The following is a 12,711-nucleotide window of genomic DNA, read 5'->3' on the forward strand; positions in this document are numbered from 1 at the left end:
TAAGTAATAGGGCATCAGCTCACATGCTCTGTAGCCCTGCAATCTATTTCACTACACACGGGAATAGAACATAATTTTATGGCTCTTTTTCTGCGGTTTACATGTTTTTTCTGCAAGACAGAAAACATGGGCAGGTACTTTTAATGCACCAGTGAGTTTCCTGCTGTTCCTTCTCAATGTTGTGCATTGTTTACAAAATAGAGAGGACCCTTTTAGCAGTTCTTCATGAACCCTTTTCATTACGGGCAATTCTAGTGGTGATGCAATTCAGACAAAAAGAAGCAGAATCAAGTGCTGGCACCCAGACTCCTTCCCATGGGTATCCATTGTATGACATAAAGTATTTAAAGTAGACTTGGCTGCGATTACACAGCTGGTAGAAATGAACGCTCATTAGTTCCTCATAAATGTTGTAGGAAGTTAGAAGCCGAATGAACCGGCATTGAAAGGGGCATTTATTCTCCAGGAAGGCAAATCGCAGTTATTACAAAAAAAGGTTCCATCAAGCTGAGGAAACTATCAAAAAAGACTAAAACAAGGATTCTATAAGCAGGGTAAGCATTGTAGGCTTTTATGAAAAGTATGAACTAAAATGAAAGAAATGTTGCTGGAGTTTTGGGGCTATGTTAGCCATTTCTTGGGTTTTTTTTTTCAAAGCTGCGTTTCATTACATTATTTCAAAGGTATCAAGGTTTAATTGGAGGGACATCTGAATTCTTCCATCCAGGAGGGCTGTGAATTGGGAAACAAAGAAAGGAAATACTTGAGAACATATGACCTGATGAATAATGCAGTGCTCTGCTGTCGGCAGAAATACTCTTTTCTCAAGGGCGACATTACCCTGATGACCTGGCAGAGGTAATTGACCTGACATTGATTTGTTCCAGGAGCCCCAGGAGACACAGAGCGCGCTTTCTAGTTGTCTTTTCACACAAACAAAAAGCTCTAAGGATGTTATATGAACTTTATGGTGCCAAAAATCTGAAATCTTCAATTAGTGCGATCATGTTTGGTTCATTACAGGATTTCCACAGAGCGGAATCGGTTGTTCAAAGCTTATTTATTTAATCTTAGAATAGTTGCGCTGGAGTGACTATCTTTAGAGAAATTAGAGTGTGTAAGTCTACTATCATGTTTCATACGTTGGATCGCTCTGGTAGAAGAGATATATCTCCATGGGCTAAAGTTTGGGGTTTGGACTTTTACAGTTCAGTTTTTTTGGGTGGTCACTTCTCCCCAGTGTCTTTAGATTCATGTAATCATACACTGCACATGAATGAAGCGTAATGACAAGCAGAAAAGAGAGTTCTTTTGGGGTTTTTCTTTTTCCTTAGAAATGTATATGTTTCCTGAATAGCCATATACTTGATCCTATGTTGTCAATATAAAATCCAAATACTGTGGGACTGAAGGTAGCATATGAAAATGTATTTGGCAAAAAATTGCTGCTCTGTAAAACTCTCATTAAATTGAATTATTGAAATTGCAAAGGTAATAACTAGGGCTGGGACGACTTTCAAAGTATTTAAAAATGTATATCACTTTCAGCGTGGAAATTTCTTTCCTTATTCAATGGCCCACTTTAAGGGTAATTTGTCACCTCCCATTTCAGCTGACTTTGCTTTCCATCCTCAAATTAATGGCCACTTCTAAATGTCAAAGACTAGGTATTAGGATCCTGAAGTGCATCTGGGGAATAGATCACACTAGGGTGAATAATTGTGCATGTGAAGTGTGGTTGATGGATGTGAAAATACATATATTTGATTTTAAAAAATGTGCAAGTTTAACTTCTATATTTAACCCATTATGTGTATATGGGTTTCAATTGCATAGTAAAACAAGCATTGGTAAAGTCAGCCGATATAGTTCTACGTTAGGGGAAGTATTTGGTAATACTTGGATGACTTTGTATATGTTGACAATGACTGTCCTGGAAGGGAAATTCCATGATGAAGCAACATCTTGATCGTCAACAATATGGAAGCTTGAAGTAGGTTCCCTTTGCAGAACATGCTACATTCTCAGAGTTAAGATGTTCCATCAAAGAAGAGTGTCATGAAAAGGAGAAATAAATTGATGTTTCGGTTATAAATGGTGAACCTAAAAGGCGTAAAAAGCAAAATGTCACATAGTACATACTTTTGACAAAGGGGCAGTGTTTTAATTGAAACTTTAAGGTAGCCTATTTGTGTGTATATGTTTACCTTGTGAATAAACAACTGTAAATCCAAATAGTTATCATAATCGTAAAGTGAAAAAAATGAACATGCATGGGCATTCTGAGAATAACACTCTGTTGTGGGAAGGTGAAGGTGTCCAAGTAGTAAGCACTTACTAAACAAAAGAGCCATACGTTAGCAGCAATACACCAAATAATAAATACTGTCCATTAATTAGGCTCAAATGCAGCTTAACAAAGTGATTTCTAGATGCCCCATCAACGAAACCTACTATGAACAAAATGGAAGAATGCAATAATCCACAAATATGCCATAGGCTTTATGGACAACCCATAGCAAAGCATGACAATCACATGAAAGTCAATGGTCAAAGGGTGCTGGTCAAATGCCCACTGTCTGTGTGTGAGTGTCTCTCTCTCTGAATGTCTTCTTTGTGTGTTTTTATGAGTTTAGCATATGGTCACCAAATAACGAAAACTGTATTTTGCCAGATGTGAGGAAAGTGGTTTGGTATATGGTGTGGTTGTGCGACCTCACCATGCAGTAAACTCACAAACCTGTTTTGGGTCCAGTCAGGTTGGTTTGAAAACATTTAGCTTAACTCTGGGTAGCTGTGGTTCTGAACAGTCAGGCTTTATCAAAGGAACGAGTGTAAAGCATTAAGCAGTACTAAAACAGCTGAATAAGAAGAAAACGCAGCACAATACAAAATCTGACATCAATTTATAAAAATAGGTTGCATTTAAGACACCTCAATGAAAAAAGCCGACTTGAGGGTTCTGGAGATATGACTTTTTAAAGGAATAATAAATCACAGATTTTCAATTAGCTCAATAAATCATTGTAATCTACCACGACTTGCGGTTTAGGATTGGCCACGAAAATTAATGTGAAAAGGCTATAAGGGCACCACTCTTGTGGTCACAAACTTAGCAGGGAACCACTGACTAGTACCAATACGTTACTGTAGAACAGTGACCTCGCAGTCAAAGCAACCTCCAGTCCAGTTCCAGGCTCTATGGGATACACTTTAATTGAGTGGTCCTGATGCAAAGGATACAGGACGTTGAAGATGTTGAAGATGCTCAAGGATGCTGAGAACACTGAGCCAGTGAAGGGGGACTTCCTAGGGCCCTTGGACCACGAACACGGAGGGGCTACTTTGGCCACAGGGTTCAATGTCTCTCGAAGTCTGGCTGAAGTCCAGCCAAAAAAAGTTGCCATTGGTCTACTGATCTCCGGTTACAGTGAAACCACCACTCTCCTTTAACTGGTGAAAACGTCCTTGCTAGGCGACCAAACTGCACTCCGACTACAATCTGTAACAGGAAGTCAGCCAAATGACTCCTGGATGGCACTGTTTCAGTCTGGGGTAAGAGACGACCTTTCCTCGAGCAGGACACAACATGTACAGACGAGTCCTCTCTTTGCTAGCCAAAGAAACAGCAGGCGCAGTCCAGTCTTTAGTGCATCCTCTCTTTGCTGGGTACATTGAATGGCAGGCCAGTCCTTCTTTGGTTGTCTCTCCATTACAGATGTGATTGGAGGTTTGGGTGCCAAGGATGCTACTTTTATGCCCATGTTGTGCCCTCATGGGATGCAACGACTACTAGTCAAAGGGCTACGAGGGCCCCTTCCTCCTAGTGATGACTTCCTGTAAAGTGTGGAATCTAGCTTGCTCAGAATGCACCATTTGGCCCATTCCCAACATGGCAGAACCCATCTATTGGAGTGTGGAGTTCCCCATCCCATTCCAGGAATGTGGCTATCGGGGGAGCTACATGCGTATGAAAAGACGAGTTTGGCAGCGGCTTCCCCCTGGATGGCTGCGGTGAAGCTGTGCCTGTCCCCACTTACCCTTCAAACTGCTTGCCATCAGCACACACAAAGGAACCTGACACTAGTCTTTTGTCACCCCAGAATTCTTGGAGCCTTGGCAGGGCAAGAGAAGAACTTTCCAGAACCAGATGTGGTGGTGGTGCATGGTGTTCCCCCCAAAGAAATGCTGGCACAATATATAAATATTGGACCTCCAAAGCCTCCCATCAGTACACTCCTGGACCTGTGGAAATTACAGAAGAAGGACTGCCTTGCTTCCTGGATGTATGTGCTTCTGCTTGAAAACTGCCTTGATGCCCAGAGCACTGCCCTGCTGCTTTAAGACTGTCCTGCTCTCTGAGAAGGAAGACTGATCCTGCTCCCTTCATCCCAGGCTAACTTGAGTGGCTCCAAGGGTCAGCTGGCTGATCTCCTGTGTTAGTTACATGGACACAAAAGATTCAGACAACTCCCTGCAACTGCCCAGCTGACCTGCTCCACTGGACCTGCCTGAACCTGCAACAGGCCCTGCCTTAGCCCTGCTGGCCTCTGCTGGTGCGAGTTCCTGATCCTCAAAAGGTGCCTTGCCAGGACCTGGACCCTTGGCTGCCATCTGTTGAAGTCCTCCTGAGACAAAAAGTGAAATCATGACATTCTGGCCTCTTTGCAACCAGGAATGGACAGATTTGCACTGAAACTCTACTGTCGATGAAAACTGCCAACATGAAGCTCCAGTAACCCAGAATCTTCATGTTTCAACGCGAGATGTGCACTGTGCGCTATAGCAACAATTGCTCATGGTGCTCGCCAACATGAAGCTCCAGTAATGACCATCCATGACTCCCACCCGCCCTCCTTGGGCCATAATAAAAACACCCTATGCCACCTAGCCTCCTCTTCACGCTACAGCGGTGACCATCTGCAATGCTCTCCCTGCTCCTTATGGCCTCCGACACCGAGAATGGAAGTCTACATGCTGGACTGTGGAAAGGTAACTTTTCACCTGGACTGACCTGGTCCCTGTATCCGGCCTGCTCTCAGGTTAAGCTTGTGACTATCAGTATACCACAACAGATGACAGTAAGCAGCACTTTTTGCTTGTAGGTGCTATATCTACTTAAAACCTTAAAATTGCATATCTCCTGTTCTACTGATTATTTTTTTTTCGTTCTGGTATTATTTTATTTATTAAATGCTACTATATTTTTCTAAATTGATTTGCAATTTTTCTTGTGTTGTGTTTTCACCTTATTACTGTTTGTGAGCTGCATAATATACTTCAGATTTTGCCTCTAAATTCAGCTTAACTGCTTTGTGCCAAGCTACCAGAGGGCTAAGCACAGATTAATGTAGTTTTTTTTGTGGTTCACCCTGACAAGGATTCTGGTTGTTTTCTGAGTGGGGGTAACACCCCCACATTAAGGCTCACGTCATCATTGAAGATGAAACCCAGGTTTTTCACCTTGGCCGAGATGTTAAGATTTTGATTGAGAATTTATCCGAATGAGATAGGGGTGCAGTTGGGCCATTTTGTAGTTCAGCACAGGTTGAGTTGTAGCAGGTAGGGATGCATCCAAATTTTGATTTTCTAAACAAACCTTTGCAGTTCTTTTAGTGTTGTGTCATCTTGGTAACACTGATTGGTCACACCTACGAAACCTATTGGCTTTGCCAAGGCTTACCTTTCCTGGATAGGGGTGACAAACACAAGAGTGGTGAGGAAAACCATAGACTCCGGAGCAGGAAGTTTATATACGCAAGAAAGATATCCAGTCTTGAGAAAGGATTGTACCCATAGCCCACTCTATGTATTGTATCGTTCAGAGTAGGTCTTCGGCAACAGACAGCTAAAGCGATATGGGTGCAAGTGTTGATCCTTGTGGTACTTCATAAGATGGATGATGGTTCGTGAGACAGAAAAGTGCCCAGGACAAACTTCTGTGAATGATGAGCTAGAAAGTAAGTAAACTATTCAACAGTTTTCGGGCTGGCCAGTGCAACATGTGGGAAATTATGGATTTGGGAAAACTCCAAGAAAAAAAGAGGTACTATATATTCCCTCAATACAGTTTTTTTACTATTATACTTGATTATTTGTAGATAACGGAAAAGTGTACTTCAGCTAATGATTCAGATTGACTTTCTGGTACTTCTTTATAACATGGAGCTTGGAAAAATCTTGTCTGCTTAGTTTTCAGAACTGTCTTGCACTTGAAAAAATGTTAATTTGCTTTCAAACAGTAAATCAAATAGTTTGAAAATATTTTCTATTCCTTTTTTGTTTGCTTATGAACTTGGTAGCAGTTAGAAAAGATCATACTGCAGCAGTGACTTAGAATTAGTTTTCTGAAATACAATTTATTAGCAGTAGTTGATTGAGATCTAAAAGGACTCTGGTAAAGCGTAGCCCCATATTTTGCCTTGTGAGTTAAGTTAGTGAATACAATTATTCCCAGAAGCAGTTCGGTGGGGAGATATTATATGTGTCTATAAAAACTGGGGGGATATGTACAATAGGAGTGGCGGTGTGAGGCGTTAACCGTCATTGCTGAAACGAAAGGCTGCACCATATTTACAGCGATATGCTGCAGCCTTGCGTTTCCCCCTGCGATGGCGCTACACTGCTAAGTTCGATGGGGAGATATTATATGTGTCTATAAAAACTGGGGGGATATGTACAATAGGAGTGGCGGTGTGAGGCGTTAACCTTCATTGCTGAAACGAAAGGCTGCACCATATTTACAGCGATATGCTGCATCCTTGCGTTTCCCCCTGCGATGGCGCTACACTTAACAGTGTAGCGCCAATGCAGGCACCCTTGCACCATAGTGCAATGAAGTCTGCATGCAGGGGCGGATTGTTTATGTGTAGGAGGGTGTCCCTTTCTGCACATAAACAATTCTGAAATGCCATTTTGTCACTTCCATGTGTGCTGCTTAATGCAGCACACATGAAAGTCACACTATGGCATTTTGTTTTAAGATTGTTTTTGTACAGGAAGGGGGACCTTCCTGTTCATAAACAATCCAGAGCATTTTGCTTTTTTCTATGTGTGCTGCACAAGGCAGCACACATGGAAAAAGCTAAAACGTTTTGCCATCTTAAGACCAGGTTTTACCTGGTCTTAATTTTGGCACTGCCTCCTATGTATGCTGCCCTTGTACATAGGGGGGAGCGTCAAATTCAAAGGGTGTTGCGGTGGAACGCCTACCGCAACATACTCTGCCCACCCCTTTCACGCCAACCATAGCATGAAAGGGGGCCTTATTTACAAGGCAGCGTTAAGCCACGTTAAGTGTCTTAACGCTGCCTTGGAAATAAGGCTAAGCCCCTATCACCATAAACAATGTCAATAAAAGTGACGTTGTGGTGGCGATAGGGGCTTTAACATATGCCCCTGTGTGTGTTGACTCAGGGCTGTTTGCTCATCTGGAGTTATTGCTTCCTCCATCCATTCTTCCCTAAAAGCAGCTCCCTGATCCTCAGACTACCAGTGATTTCCCCTGTGTCTCCTATGGCCGGTTCAGCCCCTTTTACTGGAAGGAATGTCAAACTCATTATCTCATTAGCCTTCAGTAGCATAGAGTGAATCCATTTGTTGGCAGCTCAACAGGAGCATGCTTCTCTTCCTGGAGAGATTAGTGAATATCGCTAAAAGGGGAGCCTTATTTAGACGTTCTCACTGTGTATCGGATAAAATCAGCTGGACTTGTTCTCCTATGCTACCAGTTGGCTGCCACTGACTCTGCCTGTATAATGCTGCACTTACAGAAAGGGTGCTGTGAAGTAATTTCTATCTGACTTGACATCACCATGCTACATTTTCTGAAGAGATAGGTAGAAACACAGCTGCAGGGATAGTCTCTTTGCAGGTAGGGAGTTGTGCCTCTGTGGATGGCGACAGTCACAACTTTTCTGACCTTCTGCTGCTAGGATTTTCCATTCACTCTGATTCCACAACATAATTTATTGTGTGAAACTGAGATTGCAGACATGATGAATTACAAAATGGGTGAGTGCAAAAAGCAGTCTAAGAATTCAGTGATAAGTCAACAAAATGGCCTGATCCCATGCCATTTTCTTATCATTTGAACACAGTTACCTTTGTCATTATCCAGTGATCCTCCAAACTAATATTTTGCTTACCAGTCAAGGAAAATACACTGTAGTGACACTGGGTAACCCTATTTAGAAGATCGAAAGGTCTTAGACTACCTCACCCATTATGACTCTTCGATGATTACCTTGTATTGTATATGATTACAACTTATAATCAAGTAACTAAAATCTAGGAAGGACATAAAAAAATGTAAATTACTCTAAAATATTGAAGAAGGATATACTAAAAAAAAGATTGTAAAGAGAGGAGCATCATTTTATGTGACGTGCTTACATTTATGGATATTAGAATCACTCATAGTCCTGAAATTATAGATAGATGTCATGGAAGCTCCAATACGGTGTAACCAATGTACCTAAGACCACTACTGACTGTTTTCAAATTTATGAATGAATACTATGAAAAATGTCAATACTTTGAACTAAATCTTTCATAATACTTTTACAGTGGACATTTGCAGTCTAGCCAAACAATGTGCAACCAAAATGCTAAACTCTCACACAAACTAATCCTTACAGGAGAAGCTGATATTGGTTATTACTTGAATATTTGACCACAGGAAATAAAGCAGCAAGTCATGCACCTATACAGACACTGCCATCTTCTGATGAGTACTACAAGTACAACACATACATAGGAATGACCAGCACTTGTGCATGCATTTATATATGAATACTGCCATCATCCATTTGGAAAGCACTGTTACAGAGTTGCTAATGTTGTTGAAATCATCAATTGTGGTTTGAAAGTTAGGTTAGTGGTCTTATTTAAACTTGAATATTATGCTTCTGTTTTCAAGTAAGAAACAACAAAAAACGGATCAGTGTATTGCCTGAATCAATCTCAGCTACTGGTACTCACTTTGGGTTGCAATCCAGTCAATCGTTTTTTTATAACAATGCTATCTCAGACAGGAACAAACCATGGAAATCAGCCTTGTTCCTTCTCCAATAGGAACAGTCCAGTCTGAACTGTAGTGTTTTGGCCTATTTGAGTCTCCTAAATAGGGTGCGGCAGGAATCTTATGTCGCAGTGAGCACAGGAAACACCTCTGGGCATAGTCATAGTACTTAGGGTGTAGAAAGGAGGAAAACAACAATCAATTGATGGATATATTTCTTAAATTAATTTCAGCTGCTGGTAATTACTCAGAGCCAGAATCCAGTAATTTTGTTATTTTGCCCACCATGCCATCTCAGGGAGTAAACAAGCCATATGCAAATCAGGCTTGGTCCTGATCCAATAGAAACAGTGCATCCTGAAATGCCATTCCACGTCCAGGTGAACAGGAACATGCCTGAAATATAATCAGGTACATACTGCATGACAGTTAACAAGCATGCCAAATAACGAAGACAAAAAAAGATTCTATTTGGTAGGAATTCTGACCAGAGTCACGAAACACTGTAATATACTAACAAACTACTGGAAACAACTGAAGATTCTCAAACTCACTACTAATTATATAGCTTCACAAATCTGGTTAAAGCCTGTTATAGAATCCTCAAAACCACAGTCAAAAGGAAGCAGGGCTTAATTTGTGCTCTAAAGTCATACTGGCTTAATAAAATCAACCAATCAATCAATCAATCAATCAATCAAAAGCTCTATGGTATGATTACTTAAAATCTTTACAATCACAATTAAAGTAAAATACACTTATATGAAATTCAACAATATAACACACAGACTGAGAATCTAATAAAAATTGGCAAAGTGTGGGACATGGGTCAGTTGATCAGCAAGTTATGAACTTTTAAATATGCATGAAATTAATCATCACAATAGTTACAAACACGTCCCAGCACTTATAATTCTCCCTCACTCCTTGATTGGTCTACACCAGGATATGCTGGGATTTCAGTAGGGCCACTTCTGAAATGCAAGGCTGCACCATATTTACAAGAATGTGGTGCAGCCTTGCGTTTCCCCCTGTGATGGCGCCAAAGCACGCACCCATGCACCATAGTGCAAGGGTTTCTGCATGCAGGGGAGGATTGTTTATGGGTAGGAGGGTGTCCCTTCCTGCACATAAACAATCCAATAATGCCATTTTGTAACTTTCATGTGTGCTTCTTCATGCAGCACACAGGAAAGTGATAAAATGGCATTTTCTTTAGACTGTTTATGTACAGGACATAACCAATCCATGGAATTCTGCTTTTTCCATGTGTGCTGCAGAAGGCAGCACACATGGAAAAAGCAAAAATGAGGAGAAATAATGCATTTCTCCTCGTTTTGCAAATTTAAGACCAGGTTTTTCCTGGTCTTAATTTTGGCGCTGCCTCCTATGTACGCCACCCTTGAACATAGGGGGAAGCATCAACAACAATGGGTGTTGCGTTGGAACGCCCACCGCAACACACACTGCCCACCCCTTTCATGCTAACCATTGTGTGAAAAGGGGCCTTAATTACAAGGCAGCGTTAAGCCATATTAAGTGGCTTTACGCTGCCTTGTAAATAATGTGCAGCCCCTATCACCACCGCAACGTCTGTAAAAGTGACGTGGTGGCGATAGGGGCTTGTGCATATGCCTCCTAAGTCTTGGGAAGGATGTACTATTGTTAAGGGGCAGAGACTACACTCAAACGTAGCAATGGAATGAGGAAGGAAGAATTGGAGTAACAAAGATTACCAGTGAGTAATCCACCTGTTACTCTATACTTATCTATGTGACAGATGACAATAGCTAGAATGAAGGCTCAATGAGTTAAGCAAGGGAGCCTCAGTGCAGACAAGTAACACAGTAGTCCTGTTCCTGTTCTGGGAACCTTGGTAAACTGATGATTGTGCAGGCCATTACCGTAGTTGTGAAGAAATTTATTTTGATGTATAAACCAGGCTCTATAATGAAATTGTGTAAATTGTGTAATTCAAGGACCAACTGCCGAAATTAGCATATTGGACCATGTCAACAGAATGCCAGGGTCCTATTGACTTGAGAAGGCCCTGATCCACCAACAATGAGGCTTATAGGACCTTAGACACCTTTGCGGACTGAAAAGACACTCGTACCCTCCTATAAAAAAACACTAAAAAGGCATCTGAAGCCGCTGCCTATACCCTTGGGTACGGCAACTGAAGCCTTTTAGCCTGGGCTCTATGCAAAATGTTTTTAAATAATAAATCAGCAGGTCCAACCTGTTCCTTTTTCTTGCAGCAGTACCACAAGGTGCCGCTAAATGTTGTGTTTCACTTTTGCAATACCATATGGCTTCCTAATTGGACCACTAATCTAAGAGAGGCTCCTCAAAACTGTTGGCAACAGCACCTTACCAAAGCTTCTGGTATGTCTGTCCTGGGGAGGTTGCTAAACCACTGATGAGCATCAGTTGAGTAGTGCCTCCACATGATTGTGAAACCGAATCTGTGCAGAGGTATCCAGCTCACCTTTCCTTTGACTGTGATATCAGCTCTTTACAAAGAAAAGGTATGCCTTTCCTACAGGGGAAGAGGGGCGGTAGTGGCGGGATCCCAAGAAAAGATCAATAGATATATTACAAAAGGAGGTGGGAAATCCTTCTTTTCGGAATGAGGGCCCTCACACACCCAGCCCGTTGGGTGTCATGCTTCATCATCGGGCATGTTCCTCGGTGCAGCAATACCCGGCGGGCATCCTATGTAGGAGCTCTTTGGCGGAGATCTTTTATTCCTTGCCGTATGGTGCACTGGGTGCAAGGGGCCTTTAGAGTGTAGAAGTGTGTGTGTGTCTGGTCAACTAGACCTAGTGAGTTAAAACGAGGAATGAGACGAGCCGGGCAAAACAATTTTAATGACCCTGCCTTCCGCCCTGATTAAAAACGGAGTGGCGACCCTCTGCAATGATGCTGCAGGGTGTTGAGCTCAGTCTCATGTGGTCGACATGTTTCTTGCCAACTAGTCAGGATGATCAAGTGGCAATTACTCAGGACCTCGTGAAAATGGTGAATCTACACTAGTGGCTAAGGTAAAGTGGTGTCTTAACCTAATGTTACCTTAATTAGGTGTAGTACCTGTTGATGTGGCAGCCAATCTAAAAGACAAAGGAACAATTATTATAGCTTGACATAGAAAGACTGCTTGTTTGCTGGGATTACCGCGTTGTCCTCCCATAAATATCACCAAAGTGTGCACTCACGTACCTATGGTGAACCTTATTAGTCAAGGTGGCTGAAAAAATGTGAGATCAGCCATTCTTATGTCACGCCGTACAAGTGTACCGTGAAACAATAAAACAAGTGACATGTGAAGCACAGTGAGATCAAGTGAGAGAGTGTAATATTAAGAACAGCAGAGTGGTGAGATTTTGAACAACTCACCTAAATGTTAAAAGCAAATGGCCCCATCAAATCGCGGCATTTGTCAGACACGTTGAAGTAACATGTGTCCTAATGCGGTGGTTGCGCGGGAGGAAAAAGGGAGGGGGGGTTGGTTTATAAGTATATCAAGGGTATTGCGACGAAGTCGTGGGATAGGTTCCCACAAGTTGTAGGATCAAACTGCAGCCCCCCCATGCAACGAGAATCAATAGAGAGGCGGCTGGTAGTCAGGACCCAGCAGTGGGACCCGTGCAACACAGAATGAGCGGAACGTGACCCGCCTGAACCCG

The sequence above is a fragment of the Triturus cristatus genome, chromosome 12, assembly GCF_964204655.1.
Source record: "Triturus cristatus chromosome 12, aTriCri1.1, whole genome shotgun sequence".
NCBI lineage: Eukaryota > Metazoa > Chordata > Amphibia > Caudata > Salamandridae > Triturus > Triturus cristatus.